This window comes from Arachis ipaensis, chromosome B08, assembly GCF_000816755.2.
Source record: "Arachis ipaensis cultivar K30076 chromosome B08, Araip1.1, whole genome shotgun sequence".
Taxonomy (NCBI): domain Eukaryota; kingdom Viridiplantae; phylum Streptophyta; class Magnoliopsida; order Fabales; family Fabaceae; genus Arachis; species Arachis ipaensis.
In genome coordinates this window covers 90097697-90106443 of record NC_029792.2, presented here as the reverse complement: position 1 = coordinate 90106443, position 8747 = coordinate 90097697, and the positions used below count along the sequence as shown (strand labels likewise).

The 8747-nt window shown below is 35.3% G+C and overlaps 1 pseudogene; it reads right to left on the bottom strand.

Annotated features, from left to right (window-relative positions):
• Positions 6882-8266, bottom strand: LOC107611991 (annotated as a pseudogene).

The following is an 8747-nucleotide window of genomic DNA, read 5'->3' as shown; positions in this document are numbered from 1 at the left end:
TAAAAGCTACCCTAAATAATTTTTTTATGAGAATAATGGGAATTTTTAACTAAACCTGTATAACATATATGAATGATATATGATGCTTGAGTTAGAGAACACACAGCCTATGAGTCTTGAGCTTAATTGTATGGTTGCATTCAAACCATAACTTCATTCCTGTGTGTTTCGCTTCTTTTTATTCTGATGTTCTTTACTTTGCTTTAATCTATATGTCCAATTATAGAATATAGAATAGATACATACCAAAAGAATGATTGAGGCCATCATTTAATTTTAGCTCACTTACCCCAAATTAGCCTACCTTTCACATCACCCTTGTCAGCCCCCTTGAGCCTTTAAAATTCCTTTTATTTTATTTAGCCACACTACTAGCCTTAAGCAGAAAAACAAAATAAAATCCCAAGTTGAATCCTTGGTTAGCTTAAGATAGAAAATTATGAATAGATTAGAACATGGGAAACCTATTGGGAACATGGATGATAGAAAAAAAAAGGGTAGAGAAGTTAAAAGAAATAAAATAAATTTGGAAAGCATGCTCATGAGAAAATCAAGGTGATTTAATTGCCATGTGCCTTGAAAAAAAAATTCAGCATTTAATAAAAGGGGATACAAAAGAAATTCCCCAATGCAAAATAAAAGCAATGCACATGGAATAAAAAAATAAAAAGTGAAACATGAGCATGTAACAAATTTAAATAGGTTGCATTGCATGACATTCCATCACTTTAACCTTAATTATTTATCTTGGGTTTAGCATGAGGACATGCTAGTGTTTAAGTGTGGGGAGGTTGATAAACCCATATTTCATGAGTTATTTTGTGCTTAATTTGAGTGATTTATTCAATCCTCCACCTACTTATTCATATTAACTGCATGGTTTTACTTTCCCTTCCTTATTATGTCATATTGTGAAAAACATGTTTTTTTAAGCTTTAAAAATTAATTATTTTAATTACCTTTATTTCCATTCGATGCCGTGATTAGTGTGTTGAGTAGTTTCAGATTTTCTAAGGCAGAATGACTTAAAGGATGGAAAAGGAAACATACAAAAATGGAAGGAGAAAGCAAAACGGAGCTTTGAAGGAAACGGGTATTCACGCGATCGCATGGACGACGCAATCGCGTGCCAGAAGCGAAGATGTAGCGACGCGGCCGCATGACTGACGCGACCGCGCGACATAAGCAGAACGCATACGACGCGGACGCGTGACTGACGCGACCGCGTGGCAAGGAAAAGCTCCGAATGACGCGACCACGTGACCCACGCAGACGCGTGACAGAGGCCACGTATCAGAAATTACAGAATACGCCCCCAGCGATTTCTGAAGCCCTTTTTGGCCCAGATCCAAGTACAGACAGCATAGACCAGAGGTTATAAAGTGTGGGAATGCATCCATTCAAAAGAGAGCTCGCATATTTTATTTTTCAATGATTTAGATTTAGTTGAGAGGGAGATCTTCTCCTCTCTCTCTTAGGATTTAGGATTTCTTCTTGCTTTAAGAGTGACTCTCAATCCAGGTTTTATATTTCTATGTTTTAAACTTCCCTTTCACTTTATTTATTTATTTCAGTATCTGAGTTGGTTATTTACCTTTATAATTGAATCTATGAATTCTTCCATGTTACAGACTGTTATTTGAATTAATGATAATTGAGATATTTTCAGTGCCAAAAGTCTGCTTTACAGTATTTATTTATTTTAATTGCCATTTACTTTACTTGTCATTTAAATTACTTGCTTCTCATCTTCTAAACCCTGATTACAACCTTTATAGCCAATAATAAGAACATACCTCCTCGCAGTTCCTTGAGAAGACGACCCAAGGTTTGAATACTCGGTTAACAATTTTTAAAGGGGTTTGTTACTTGTGACACCCAAAATGTTTGTACGAAGGGATTTTTGTCGGTTTAGAGACTATATCTACAACGCGACTGTTTTTATGACATTCTTTACTGGCAAAAATCCTAACGTCAAAGGTAATGAAATTTTAAGTTTCATAGATGGTTATTCGGGGTATAACCAGATCTTTATAGCTAAAGATGATGTATCAGAAACTGCTTTTTGATGCCCTGGGGCATTAGGTACATATGAGGGGGCGATAATGCCCTTTGGTTTAAAAAATGTTGGTGAGATGTATCAACCTGCCATGAATATTATTTTTCATGAATTTATTGGGAAATTTATGGAAGTATATATTAATGATGTTATGGTCAAGTCGAACTTGATGGACCAACATCTCGATCATTTACGGCAGGCATTCAGCACGATGCGTAGAAAGGGATTGAAAATGAGTCCTTTGAAGTGTGCATTTGGTGTGTCTGCAGGAAACTTTTTGAGTTTCATGTTCCATAAGAAAGGGATTGTCATTGATCAAAATAAAGCTAAAGAAATCCTGGATTTACCTCCTCCCAGATCGAAGAAGGAAGTACAATCTTTCTTTGGGAAGGTCAATTACCTTTGACGATTCATATCGAATCTTTCTGGTTGGACTTGTATCTTTGCATCTTAAGTTAAACTCAAAGATGAGTCACAGTATATATGGACAGAGGAACATCAAAAAGCATTTGATTTGATTAAAAATTACATGCCCAAAGCACTAGTGATGGCAACTGTTCGTCTTCATGAGCCTTTAAAATTGTATATCACAACATCTATAAATACTATCGGATGCATGCTGGCACAAAATGATGAGGAAAGATATGAAAGGGTTATTTATTACTTGAGTAGAGTGCTAACTAATATATTGAATCGAGGTATTCTTCCATCAAAAAATTGTATTTGCCTCTTTTTTATGCTTGTATAAAGCTAAAATGTTATATGGTTGCAAGGACTATCAAGGTGGTTGCTCAAAGGGATTTGATAAAATATATTTTATCCTCTCCAATGTTACGAGGCCGATTAGACAAATAGATGTTAGCTTTGACAGAGTTTGATCTGCAATATATTCCAGCTAAGGTTGTTAAAGGACAGGTTACTGTAGATTTTCTAGTAGATCGATCGAATAATCCCAATGACCAGGGGGCAAATCTTATCGATGTGGTTTCTGAATATTGTAAGATATATTTTAATGGCTCGAAACATAAGGATGATTCTGGAGTTAGGATTTTGATTATTTCTCCAAAAGGTGTCCCGTCAGAATTTTTTTTGAGTTAAAATATTCTTGTTCGAATAATGTCGCTGAGTTAAGCTTTGATATTGGGATTAGAAAATTTGATTGAGAAAGGAGCATCAGATATTCAAATTCTTGGAGACTCCTAATTGGTGTTAAAATAGTTATCATAGGAATTTAAATGTAATAATGAGAAGTTACAAAACTATTTGTCGATAGCATGGGAGTTGTTGGTGTCTTTTCAAAAAGTATCTTTGGTTTATATTCCAAGGATTCGAAATGAAAATCGCTAATGATTTAGTACAAATTGCATCCAAGTATAGGATACTTCCTGAAACCTTAGAAATATTGGGAAAGGTACGTCAAATTCTAGTACCTATAGAAGAGAGGAAAGTTTTAACAATAGATGATTGGGATGATGATGATTGGAGAAAACCGATTGCAGAATATCTAAAAGATCCAAGTGTTCGAGTCGATCAAAAAGTTAAAATAAAGACAATGAATTTTGTGATGAGTTATATAAAAAATGAATCGACGGGAGTCTTATGAGGTGCTTGAGTCAAACTGAGAAAGATATCGCTCTGGGAGAAGTTCATCGAGGCATATGCGATGCTCATCAAGCTAGAGAAAGAATGAAGTGGGTACTTCAACGAGATCGAGTATATTGGCCGTCTATGATTAAAGATTAAGTAGACTATGTAAAAGTGTGTCAAGCGTGTCAACAACATGGGGGTGATACAACAAATTCCAACTTCTGAGTTACATTCGATTATCAAACCTTGGCCATTTTGTGGTTGGGCTTTGGATTTGATAATTCATCCCCCATCGTCGAAGAACCATAAGTTTATCTTGGTAGCCATTGACTACTTTACAAAATGGGTTGAGGGTATTCTTTTAGTAGAGGCAGGTCAGAATAAGATTATCGATTTTATAGAAGAATACATAATTCATCAATTCGGGATTCCTCAAACATTGAGCACTGATTAGGGTACTATGTTTACTGGCCAGCGTATCAACAATTTTGCAGCATTGAGGAATATTACTATGGTGACCTCAACTCCATATTACGCTCAAGCAAATGGTCAGGTAGAAGCTGCAAATAAGATTTTAATCAATTGATTAAGAAGCAAATTGGTCAAAGGCCTATAACGTGGCATGAGACTTTAAGTCAAGTGTTATGGGCTTATCGAAATTCACACAGAGGGTCAATTAATACGTCTCCTTATAAATTGGTTTATGGTCATTGATAAACCACTATTTTATGGTTTATCTTGTACTCAATTGAGTGGTTTTTATTAACTCTTTACCCACTTATTCATACTATTTGCATGGTTTTATATTTCCTTCCTAATTATGTGTTTTGATTGAAAACATGCTTCTTTGATCTTATATTTGCTTGTTATCAATCCTCTCTTATTACCATTAGATTCCTTGATATGTGTGTTAAGTGTTTTCAGATATTATAAGGCAGGAATGGCTTGGAGGATGGAAAGGAAGCATGCAAAAGTGGAAGGAATACAAGAAGTTGGAGAAATTGCTAAGCTGTCCAGCCTGACCTCTTCGCACTCAAACGGCTATAACTTTAGCTACAGAGGTCCAAATGATGCGGTTCCAGTTGCGTTGGAAAGCTAACATTCGGGGCTTCGATTTGATATATAATATGCTATAGTTTCTTTGACGCTAGGCGACGCGACCGCGTGATCCATGCAGCCGTGTCGCAGTGACAGAAATCAGCGTGTTTGAATTCTTCTCCAGCGATTTCTGGGCTGTTTCTGACCCAGTTTGTGGCCCAGAAAACACATATTAGAGGCTATAAAGTGGGGGAATACATCCATTCAAAAACAAGCTTTCACATTCACAATTTTAGGAGTAGATATAGTTTTTAGAGAGAGAGGTTCTCTCCTCTCTCTTAGGATTAGGATTTAGGACTTCTCTTAGTTTTAGGAGTGATTCTCAATCCCAGGTTCAATGTTCTTTTTATTTATTTCTCCAATTTAATTTGTATGGCAGATTTAAGTTCTTTTGTGAATGCAATTCAAGATATTTTTAGACTTAATTTTGCCTTGCTTTATTTATATGAATGCTTTTAATTTAGATATTTTCCCTTTTAGTCTTGGTTAAGAAATCAGTAACTCAAGAATTATCCAACTCAATAGCATAATTGATAATTGTTATCCTTGCTAATTGAATTGATCTTCAATAATCCCAATCTTTTCTTAGGAATTAACTAGGATTCAAAGATCTGACTAATTAGTCCCTTGACTTTCCTTTGCTTTAGTGAAGGTTAACTAAGTGGAATTAAGATTCAAATTTCATTATTATTGATAAGGATAACTAAGTCTGGAGTTCCAATTTCTCATACCTTGCCAAAATTTTATATTTCAGTTATATATTTATTTTTATTGCTTTGAAAATATACCTGTGCCCATTGCCCAAACTCCAAATTTCCCCAATTTATAAAACTCATAACCAATAATAAGAACATACTTCCCTGCAATCACTACAAGAAAACACGTCTTTTGCCACGCTTTTAAAGCGTGGCGAAAAGCTGAAAAAAGCGTGGCGATAGCTTTTCGCCACGCTTTTTGAGCTACCGCCACGCTTTTGAAAGGGTGACCTATCAAAGGGTGGCGGTTGCTCTATCGCCACGCTTTTTGCAGCCTATTGCCACGCTTTTTGTTTGCCACGTTTTTTTACAAACTGCCACTTGTAAAAGCGTGGCTGTAGGTGGGAAATACGGCCACGCTTTTAAAGCGTGGCGATAGGCAGAGATATGGCCACACTGTAAAAGCGTGGCGATAGGGCAGATCCGGCCACGCTTATCGAGCGTGACAGTAGACCAGATATGGCCACGCTTTTAAAGCGTGGCAAAAACAGGAGATAAGGCAAAAGCGTGGTAATAGAGGAGGTATGGCCACGCTTGAAAAGCGTGGCGAAAAAGCTTAGATACAGCCACGCTTTCTAAGCGTGGCAATAGACAGAGATATGGCCATATGGCCACGTTTTTAAAGCGTGGCAAAAAAGATGGTCAGTAACCTAGTTCCCTTTTTAATCTTCATAAATAAAACCTTATATGAATTCATAGATAATTTTATAATTTAGTTAATGAACAATAATCAAGTAATCCAACTTTCATAAAATTGTCACCAAAATAAGTGTGTGATCACATAACAACATACACTAACAAAATACCAAAAGTAAAAATCATAACTACTCATGAATTCCTAATAAAAGTCTTCTTCAAAATACCAAAAGTGAAAGTCATAACTTCTCATGAAATTCCTAATACATGAATTAGAATTCCTAATCAAAGTCTTCTTGTACTTCATGCCAAGATATAAAAACTTCATGTATCATTGCAAGGTAAATTGTTTTGACCTGTGCCCTGTAAAATAAAAAACACAAATGAACAACTACAAATGAAAAATGGATGATGCAGTAAACTTCAGCCCACTAATTTTCTAACAATCAGATTTGACATCAAACTTAATTTTTGTAACATAAAAAGCATTCTAACAATCAGATTTAATTTTGCTACATATATCCACTAATCTGCACAAGGATTCTCAAAATCTCCTTTAAATTTGATATCAAACAAACAACTTATTGTTCAATAAATAAATCTGATTTATAGCATCTGAAAACGTGATACAACATTCATGTTCCCTCAGCCAATGTTTGATATTCTAGAGGATCCAAATCCTAATCCTTGGCTACATTGAGATAGTAGAACATAAATCTAATTCTGAGACATGCTATTGAACAACGTATCAAGTGTAAATCTTAGCAATTTTGTTAATTTTAAGTTGGAAACTGGAGATACACATCTAGTAAAACAAGGAAGCTACAATCTCTCGATAAACAATACAATATTTGTGGTTTTTAGCCAACCTGAAAATTGACAGGCTCCTATGGCTCAGACTTAACAAGCTCCTCGACAGAATTTCAGTAATTAGCAATCAAGTCTCTGTAACAAGGAGAAAAATGAATACGTGTTTAGCATCAAGCAACTCAATCAAACATAGATATCAGATAAACATAGCACTAACCTTCGTTGATTTAGCAATTGCTCACTTTCTTCTAGCTTCTTGTTCTGTCCCTCAAATGTCTGCATTTAGCATCATCCAGAAAGTACAAACTCATATTAGACCAAGAATAGTACCGGTATAAAACAGCAAGTTAAAGACTCAGCTTTTCTACTGTTTAAAGAACAATCATATCAAGATGCAGAATAGAATATGTATCATTCTTCTTTTCTGTGTTGGTCGATGCAGGTGTTTTTTTAATTATCATGCATAGGTTGGACACATAAGTATAAATGCTAAAACCTCAAACCCAGCTCAAGACACACATAAATACACAAGTGCACACATGAGTGTACCTAGTACCAAAACCATAATAAAATTATTCAGTTTCAGCACACTTTTGAAGCTAAATATTTAGAAGTTCAAGTGTTTAATTAAATATGCCAATCCTCTATGTAGCAACCAATGTATGTAAAAGCAAAGCATAAATAAGAAACATATTTTACAACAGAAACAGAAATTGGAGAATTGCTAAATACCATCGCCTTGGTGCTAATGGAGTCAGAGATTGAGTTCAACAGTTGCTGGCACTTCTCAAAATGGGTGCTCAATTCAGTGATCTATAACCAACAAAACCAACCAAATATGACATAAATGACTATTCAAACTTTCAAACAACCCTCAATTGGAAAGTTCAATTGTCAAAACGAAAAAGGAAAAAAAAAGGTGATTGATATTGAACAAAACAATAAAAACAACGCAAAAAAAATGAATGAAATTTAAAATATATCATACCAATGCATCTGACTGTTGATCTGGAGTCCCATGCTCGATAACCTCAGCCAAATTCTCAACCAGCTATACCCAAAAATAAAACTAAAAAATTAAATATAAATCATAACAAAGCAATAATAACAATGAAGTTAAGGGGAAACTGGGTTAAGGTTACATGTAAGAGGTGGTAGTGTGAGGCCAGTGATTGGTGAAGGTTCTGCTGCTGCTGCTGCTGCTGTTGCTGCTGTTGTTGTTGTTGTTGCTGCTGCTGCAGAAGAAGTTGCTGCTGTTGTGGGTTGGGATCATTGTCCAGTTTCCTCCTGAAGAAAACTGATCCATCGATTCAATTCAATTCTGCCCTTTGCAAATGCAAATTAGGGTTCGAGCACCAACAATACCACTATTGTTTCTACATTAACCACCAAATACCATTAGAAGTATAGAGGATGCAAAAGCCCCTAGTATTACTTGAAAAATACACAAAAGCAAAATTGACACATCAATGAATAATCACGGTATATGTATGAACTATGAACTATGCAAAAGCCCTTCCAGCTCATCAATTACAAGAATAGTACTAGGTCTAAGTGAAAATAGTATAAATAAGAGTAAAACTAGTGGAATAATTGTATGCAACAGTGATGAAATGAAATTTCCTTCTCATTGACTATGTTCTTCTCTAATTCCTCTTCTAAATTATAATAATTCTTCTTCTCCCTTATTACACACTCATCCAAATATTCACCCTGATTCTTAATTCCATTCATACACCATTCTTAAGATAACAACAAGAACAACAAATATACCAGTGAGAGGACGATACCGACGGAACGAA